Below are 9,519 nucleotides of genomic sequence, written 5' to 3'. Positions count from 1 at the left end.
ACTGGGAATTTGATACTGATTGGTCAGACGTGCTTCTCGAGCATCTCCTGTTTGTAGACTCAGCATGGAGGAAGTAGAGGCAGCACGGACCCAGTTTCAGTCCCCACTTTTAAGAGTGTTGCCTCAGGATTGGTGGAAAGAACCAGCCTGGACTCCAGTGCACTTGCTTTGAGCCCCTGGGCAACTTCTGTGTCCTCACCTGTCAGCTGTGTCTGGGAATCCCATCCTGCAGGGTGACTGGGGACTCCATGTTCCTATCAAGCCCTCGGGGTTGCCCAGGCCATACTAGGTGCTGGTCAACGGCTGATGCGATTATCACCTGCCTAACTTTGGGCTCCTCAGAAGCACCCCTGGGTACAAGGAGGTGAGTACAAGTAGTTTATTTGGAAGAAGAGCCCAGGAAGTTCCATTGGAGGAGAGAAAATAGGATGGGTGGAAGAAAGCAGCTTTTAAAGGGCATATGATCAAACCAAAGGTGACTTCAGCTTAGTTCTGCTGGGGAAACTCTGGGAGCCAGCCCAGGTTGCTTCTCAGGGTATACACCCAAGGGCCACAGGAGCTGGAATCTTTATACACCATCTCCCACCACTCACTGGGTGGTGGGGAGGGCTTCTGGTGGACCTGAGTTCTCTGGTTCTCCTAGTCTTCTAAGAGAGGGCCCTAGCAGCAACAGAAAGCTCTCAGGCAAAGAAATACAAGCGCCAGCAAGCAGAAATCAGGTTGGTGAGCACGGCTATGGGAAGCTGGGTGGGGCTCTGACACGGCCTGCACATGGTCCCCCAATGGAGTAGGAGCTCACCAACTCAAAATCCTGAATGTGCTAGAAAGAAAGAAAACTTGTTTGCCACAATGCCTGGGAAAGTTGTTCTCCTGTGTTCTCCCTTTTTAAGAAACTTAGGCTAGTTTGCAAGCACATCCCAGGGAGATAGCTCCAAGAAAAGACTCAGGGAAGCCCAGGCAAGTCCTTGATGAGTATGGGGCAATCATTTTACTATGAGACAGGGAAAGAACACTTACTTGTAAAAGAACAAAACGTTTGTTATTCACAAAGCAAGGAAAGGTCGTTCCAACCCAGTGAGAATAAACACATTCATTTTGTAACAGAATGTCATCATGTCTTGCTGGGCTAGGTCCAGGGCACCCACAGCTGGCCCGTAACAGGTTCTAAAACCCTGAAGTCTGACTGTGGGCATTTGACGATCCTGGAGAGCTCAGACCTGTCGAGAAGGACTGGCGTTGGGACAAGACATTCGGCTATTAATGATCAGAAGTCTAAGCTGTCAAAGAACCGTCGTGAGACCACAGTCTCAGTGCACTAAGGACCTCATCCTCCCGCCAAACGAAGATGCTGCCCTGGAGACCCTCCTTTTTTTTTTTTTTTTTTTTTTTTTTAGATTTTATTTATTTATTTGATAGACAGAGATCACAAGTAGGCAGAGGCAGGCAGAGAGAGAGAGAGAGCGCGGAGGAAGCAGGCTCCCTGCTGAGCAGAGAGCCTGATGTGGGGCTCGATCCCAGGACCCTGAGATCATGACCTGAGCCAAAGGCAGAGGCTTTAACCCACTGAGCCACCCAGGCGCCCCTGGAGACCCTCCTCTTGACTGCAAGCTATAGTTCCCCTCTCCTCTTCCCTGACTTCCCCACACCCCACCCCCACTTACAGCTACACAGAATTGCATGCTTGTGTATGTACAAGACAACGGCCTCTTTCTTTTTTCTTTCTTTCTTTCTTTTTTTTTTTTTAAGATTTTCATTTATTTATTTGAGAGAGAGATTGAGGGGTGGAGAGAGGCAGAGGGAAAGAGAGAGAGAAAATGAGAGAGAGAGGCAGCCTCCCCACAGAGCAGCCGAGCAGGGGACCCAAGATGCGGGCCTCAATCCCAGGTCCGGGAGATCATGACCTGAGCCCAAGGCAGAAGCTTTAGCCAACTGAGCCACCCAGGCGCCCCCAACTTCCTCTTTCTTTCTTTCTTTTTTTTTTTTTTTAAGATTTTATTTATTTATTTGACAGGCAGAGGTCACAAGTAGGCAGAGAGGCAGACAGAGAGAGAGGAAGGGAAGCAGGCTCCCTGCTGAGCAGAGAGCCCAATGCGATTCGGGGCTCGATCCCAGGACCCTGGGATCATGACCTGAGCTAAAGGCAGAGGCTTTAACCCACTGAGCGACCCAGGCGCCCCCAACTTCCTCTTTCTTATAGAAGCATAGGATTTCCTGGTGGGGAGATGCTACAATGTATCCAACCAATTCCTTACTGATGGGCTCTTCCATTGTTTCCAGTAATTTGTTTTTATAAAGAGGGAGTCCACCTCTTCATTTTAACCAAACTCTGGCATTTGCACCCAAACCTTACATGTGCTTTCTGAGGCCTGACAGGAGGCAACCAGAAAGGCTTTATAGCTGACAGGCCTCCCCTCCCAGACCTGGGGAGCAGCCAATGCCGGTTGTATCTGGGGAAGCTTCCAGCCCTTCCTGCTCTTTGCATATTTGCGTAGTTGCATTCTTGGCCCAGGCATCTTCCACCCCAAGTCTCTCCCGGTGAAGCCATGAGCAGCGGTCTTCTTTAGGTGCCTCTGCGGAGGGTCCTTCCCAGGGAGAGAAGGAGGTCGCCTTGCACACACTCCTCCCCAACCATGACTCAGTTCTCAGCACTTTCCCTCCCAGCCCATCCCCCCCATCACTCCCCGCTGGCCCAGGGTCCATATAACTGCCAGAGGCTTTTATTGGGGGCTTCCTCAACTGTGAGATGGTCCCCACATCTACACGGATCCATCGGATCCACCAGCATTTCATTTCAAAGGGGGAAGGGCAGAGGGGGCTCTCGGTGCTATCCGGCTGGAGCCTCTTTCCTACACTATCGGAGTGACTGAAGCCTTCCCGCTTGTTTTGGCTTGTTGTTGCTGTGATCAGCATCTCCGACACCTGGCAGCTCAGCTCCCTCTCCAGCTCGGCAGAGCTCTGGACAGCACATAGTGCTATTGGATAGCTTTATCCATAACATCACTTTTAGTCCATCCTCCATGTATATGTACAGATACAGCTGGAAAATCAAAACCCAGAAATGGAATGCAACAATTGAAGGAGACACTTCCATCATTTAGCCCATGGGTATGTGCTCAGGTCCCTCCTCTTACACTCTCCCCCACCCACCCCGAGCTGGGACCTGAGCACTGGTGGAATCGGGCAGTGGAGTGGGGGGCTTCTACAGTAAACAATTCAGTCTTGCTTGAAGAGCGGTCTGATCTCTGTCCTCAGCCCAAGAGCTAATCTCTAAGCCCTTAGGAAGTCTTGCCGGAGCAGAGTTTCTTTGTCTACCTGGGGGCATTGGACCAAGCCAGGGGAGCAGTGTGATCTGTGGTGGGTGCTTTGGGTTATGTGGCATCAGCTGGATCCCTGAAGGGGTGGCAGAAGGCAGTCACCCACACAGGTGGTCAGTAGTGCCAACGGATGAAGCCCCGGTAAAGACTGGACACCAAGGCTTGGGTGAGTGTCCTGGTAGGCAACACCTTGGGTACCTTGTTATGCACTGATGCGGGGGGTAGAAGGGTGGGGGGAGGGAGTAAACCAGTCCAAGTATCCACAAGGAGAAGGTAACTGAAGCTCTGTGTTTGGAACTTTTCTGGGCTCTGCCCTATGAACCTCTTCCCTTGGCTGACTTTAAATGGCATCATTTACCTTTAACAAATTGTCAATACGAGATGAATAGGTTTCTGTGCATCCTAGAAGTCCTTTAGCGAGTTACAAAATCTATGGGTGGTCTCCGGGACCTTCCAACTTGCGGTGGGTGTCCGAAGGGAGGGGGATCTTAGGGGCTGCACTACCTCTCACTTCTCAAGGGGTCTTCTGTTCTCTGGCTCCGTGGGCCACCAGCCACACGGCTGGCCTCAGATGCTAGGTGTGTTCTGGGGACCAGAGGGCCCCCACTTCAGCTGCCAGCTGACTCATCTTCAGCTCTGCTCTTGTGAGCGCTGCAAACCTCAGAATCCACTCTGGTCAATGTAGGCAGGAAAGGGGTTTCAGGCCCCACTGCCTGGAAGACCGTCACTGGTTGCAATGACTCTGACGTCTACGTCTTCAGTCCAGATCTATCCTGAGACTCTGACCTGTCCCCTAACTGCAGGCTGGACATACCCCTCAGTCTGACTGGGTTTGGGGGGTACATGGGGCCTGTGTGACAAAGGCATCTGTAAAGGCATCTTGAGGGCTTCCCTGGGGTCTATTGCAGACATCCCACATCCCAGCACATGCCCCTGGGTCTGCTTCTGGCAGCCTGCCAGGCCACGCTGGTAGTAAAACACAGCAGAACAGACAACTGCTTTATGGGCCAGAAGAAACCGATTTCCCACCCGGGACCACTAAAGAATCCAGGGCTCACATCTCCACTTCCCTTAGGGTAGGCTTTCTTCCCGCCTTAAGTGATCTCCTGGGGCCCTTAGTGCAGACCTATCAGCAAAAATCCCAGGGACGGGAAGGCTGTTTTTAAAAGGATGCTCTTGCTGGGGCGCCTGGATAGCTCAGTCAGTTAAGTGTCCGACTCTTGGTTTCGGCTCAGGTCATGATCTCAGGGTCGTGAGATCCAGCCTTGTATCAGGCTCCTGCACTCAGCTTGAGATTCTGTCCCTCTCTCTCCCCGCTCTACTTCCCCTCTGCTGCCCCTCCTCAAGTGCGCATGCTCTCTCTCTCTCTCTCTCTCAAATAAATAAAATCTTTACAAGGATGCTCTTGTCACTCCATCCTATCTTGGGGTGTTGGGGTGCTGGGCTAGGCCCAGAGCCATCACCTGAGTCCCCAGACCCAATAAAGCCCAGCTTTCTTCCATCCCCACCCCTCCACTGCTAACAAGCCATCTAGGCCCTATCATTCAGTCATGAGCAGTGCTCCATGAACTGCTCCTGCCCCTGCGTAAAATCATTTTAAGTTAATACAAAATGGTTCAAATGAAAAACACAAACAAAAATCTGTGTTGGCAAGAACGTGGAATGTTGGCGCGAACACATGTCCACTGCTGGTGGGAGTGTAAGTTGGCACAGCCACGGGAAAGATGTCCCAGAGTGGACCGTACACATGCCCAGGACCCCACCATTCCAGTCCTCTGTAGATGCCCAGTGGAAATGCCTTCACACGGTCAACAAACGATACATACCTACCAGGATAAAGCACCTTTCCTAATAACCCCTAACTGAAAATAACCCAAATGTCTGTCAATCACAGTTGGTAAATTATGGAATATTTAACCATGGAATGGTATACAGCAGTGAACACAAATGAACTTCAACTACAGGCAATAATGTAGATGAATCCTGCCAAGAGAGGGCTTAGTTAAAGAAACCTGACATGAAAGGGTCCATGCCGTGTGATTCCACCGACACAGAGTTCAAAAACAAAATTAATTCATATGGAAGTGAAAGTCAGGAAGAGTGTGTGCCATGCCAGAGAGGATGGGTAACTAGACTAGGACAGGAAGGTCTCCTGGGCTCTGGAATTTGTTCCCTGTGCTGGCTGGGTGAATTCACTTTGTGAACATACACTTATTGTTTCTATGCTTTTTCTGCATGTATGTTTTGCTTCCAAGAAGAATACATAAGATGATTCCATCTGTATTTACGAGACTTCTTACAGTGCCTTTGATTACTTGGGCTCCTAATGCACAAAATCCCATTTCTCCAGCTCTATTCATCTAACACACAGAGATGGACACCTTGCATAGGTTGCTTTTTATGGCATTATTTGTAATAGCAAAACAAGAACAAAAGCTGAAAACAATCCAGGTGACCTTTGATTAGGACTGGTAAACCAATTATGATGCATCCATGCAAAGGAAAGCATTAAGAAGAATGACTTTGCATGCAAGCATGAAAAATATCAAGGCAAGTGAAAAGGGTGAACTATAGGACAGAAAGTACAGTATTATCTTCTTTTATCTAAAATGATAGGGACACATACACGCATACTTGGCTGTATAGGGAAACTTCCTGGAGTTTACCCAAAATCCTGGAAACAGAGGGTACCTCTGGAGAGTGGGAAGAAAGGGTTTATAAAGTTGTAAGGTCTTGATTTCCCCTCTTGTGCCATTTTGTATTGTTTGAATTTTTTACACAAGTAATTGTTATTTATATTTTGTCAAAATATAAATTTAAACGTGTCAATCAAAGTAACAGAGTAAATGCTTTAAAACTCAAATGTACAAAAGGGCCTCTATAAGAAGCAATGGTCACAGAAGGAACAACTTTTAATTCCTTAAATGTTTGGTTTTAGTTCTGGATACCTCCAAATATCAAGTAATGTTTCCATTTTCTGTTTTTAAAATTTACCAATTTTAAACAAAATTACCAACTTCATGAGGGTTAAGCTCATGAAACTGTCCCTTGAGCGACCAGCCGTCGCTCAAGCTAGTTATGTAACTTAATATTTCTTGTTCCTCTGTTGTAAAGTGCATAATTTTAGATACTATATTCTCAACTTATTTTGTTGCTCCATCAACTAGTTTCAGTGGTGTCTCTTGACTTCTCTTTACTCACTGTGTGACCTTGAACCTCCTTGAGTCCAAGTTCCCTCCCTTGAAAAAAGGAAGGTGTGGGAGAGTCTGACCAGATGGCTATCCACAAAACATTAATCTTTCCTCCCGGACACACATCTGTGTCTCCCAGCTTCCCTTTTAAGTATGTGTGACCATTTGGCAAATGGACTGGGGGCAGAAGTAATGTGTGCCATTCTGGGCAGAGCCCATAAAGCACCACCAATATGATTCTCTCTATCTCTGTCTCCCTCTCTCTCTTCCCGCCCCGCCCCCCACCACCCCAACTTTCCCTGTAGCTGAAGCTGGATGTTGACACCCAAGGAGACTTGAGATAAATGTGTTGAGGCAGAGCCTCCAGCAGCCTGAGTCTCTGAATGATTGTATAGAGCAGAGAAGCAGAGCCAATCCCGACCATCCTTTAGACTTTAGAAGAGCAGAAATGAACTTCTGCCCTATTTAGCATGAGCTTTGGGGATTTATCTATCACAGACGCTAGAGTTGGTTTAAATTGTTGCAGAAGGTAACAATAGCAACCCATGAAACTGTTGACAGAGTTAAATGAGTTCCGTACAAAGTTAACTGCTGAGTCTGCAGTCAGGGTTCAATAAACAGGAGCAATTATTAGGGCTAACACACGCCTTAGGCTTCAAGTTGTCTTCTGATTCCCCATCCAGAGCTTTCTGTGATTGTCCTGCTCAGTCATTCTTCGATATAGTGATGTTTATTTTGTTTCTAAAATTTGTTTTATTGTGATAAAACACACATACACACATACACATGCACACACACACACACACACACACACACAAAACATGAATTCTACCTTCCTAACAAATCTTTAAGTGCATAGTACAGTATTGTTAACTGTATATACATTGCTGTACAGCAGAACCTTAGAACTGTTTCATCTTGCATGACTGGAAAGAACTGCAATCCCTAATTTTCCCCTCCCCACCAGCCCTTGGAAACCATGACTCCACTTTCTGCTTCTATGAGTTTGACTACTTTAGATAATAAGTGGAATTGTGCAATATTTGTCCTTCTATGACTGTCTTAGTTCACCTAGTATAATGTCCTCAGAGGTGATCCATGTCGTAGCATATAGTAGGATTTTCTTCTTTTCAGAGCTCAGTAATATTCCATTGATTGTAAACACTGTATTTTCTTCATCTATTCATCCATCAATGGACATTTTGTTTGTTCCCACCCCTTGGCTATTGTGAATAATGTTGCAATGAACATGGGAGTGTAAATATCTCTTTGAGGTACTATTTTCAATTCCTTTGGATAAATCTCCAGAGAGGAGATTGCTCTATCATATGAGAATTCTATTTTTACTCTTTCCAAAAAATTCTATGTTTTCCATTGTGGCTGGACCATTAAGCATACCCACCAAGAGAGCACCAGGATTACAAGTTTTCTGCATCCTCACCAACATTTGTTATTTTATGGTTTGTTGGTTTGTTTTATAATAGTCATCCTAACAAGTGTGGGGTTATATTTCATGTGGTTTCCATTTACATTTCTCTGATGGTTAATAATATGGAGCATCTTTTCATATACTAATTGGCCATTTGTATGCCTATTCAAATTTTGCCCATTTTTAGTAGGGTTATCTGTTTTATTTTGTTTTGTTTTGCTATTGAGTTGTAGGATTTCCTTAACATATATTGGATATTAACTCCTTATCAGATACATAGTTTGCAAATATTTTCTCTCATTCTGTAGACTGTCTTTCACTCTGTTGATTGTTTCCTTTGATATGCAAAAGTTTTATAGTTTAATATAATCATATTTGTCTATTTTTTTTGTCCCCTGTGCTTTTTGTGCCATATCAAAGAAATTGCTGCTGAGACTAACGTTACAAAGCTTTTCCTCTGTGTTTTCTTCTAGGAGTTTTATAGTTCCAGATCTTACATTTGGGTCCTTAATCCATTTTCAATTTATTTTTGTGTCTGGTATAAGATAAAGAGTCCAATTTTATTCTATTGTATCTGGATACCCAGTTTTTTCAGTACTTTTTGTTAAAGACTATAATTTCCCCATTATGTAGTTATGGCACCCTTCTTGAAGATCATTTGACCATACAGGCATGAGTTTACTTCTGAGCTCTATATCCTCTTCCACTGGTGTAGATGTCTGTCTTTATGCCAGTACGGTATTGTTTTGATCACCATGGCTTTGTAATATGCTTCAAATTAAGAAAGTGTAAATTGCTTTGAATTCAGCTTTGTTCTGCTTTCTCAAGATTTTTTGGCTATTTGGGATCCTTGGGATCCTTCTATATGCATTCTAGGGTTATTGTTGTTGTTTCCTATTTCTGCAAAAAAAAAAAAAAAAAAGCCATTAAGATTTTGGTAGGGATTGCATTGGATCTGTAGATCTTTTGGGGTAGTATGGACATTTTAATAATATTAAGTCTTTCCATCTGTGAAATTGGGCTGTCTTTCCATTTATCTGTGTCCTCTTTCATTTCTTTCTGCAATGTTTTATAGTTTTCATTGTACAAGGTCTTCTACCTCCTTGGTTAAGTTTATTCCTAATTAGTTTATTCCTTATGATGCTATTGTAAATGGATTTGGTTTCTTAATTTCTTTCTTGGAGTTTTCGTTTTTAACATAGAAATGTGATGGAATTTTGTACGTTGACTTTGTATTCTGTAGCTTTGCTTATTTTGTTTATTAGTTCTAACAGGTTTTTTTGTTTGGAACCTTTGGGTTCATATAACTTCATGTCATCTTTGAACAGAGGTCATTTTACTTCTTTCTTTCTGAGTTGGATGTCTTTAATTTTTTTTTTTCCTTGCCTAATTGCTCAAGGTAGGACTTCAAGTACTATGTTGAATAGAAGTGGTGATAGTTGGCAACTTTGCCTTGTCCCTAATCTTAGAGGAAAAGATTTCAGTCTTTCACTATTGAGTACAATTAGCTGTAGAATTTTCACAATGTGCTTTATTATGTTGAGGTAGTTTCCTTCTTTTCCTCCTTTGTTGTTGTTGTTGTTGT

The sequence above is a fragment of the Mustela lutreola genome, chromosome 9 (genome assembly GCF_030435805.1).
Source record: "Mustela lutreola isolate mMusLut2 chromosome 9, mMusLut2.pri, whole genome shotgun sequence".
NCBI lineage: Eukaryota > Metazoa > Chordata > Mammalia > Carnivora > Mustelidae > Mustela > Mustela lutreola.
Note: the sequence above shows the minus strand (reverse complement) of the source record.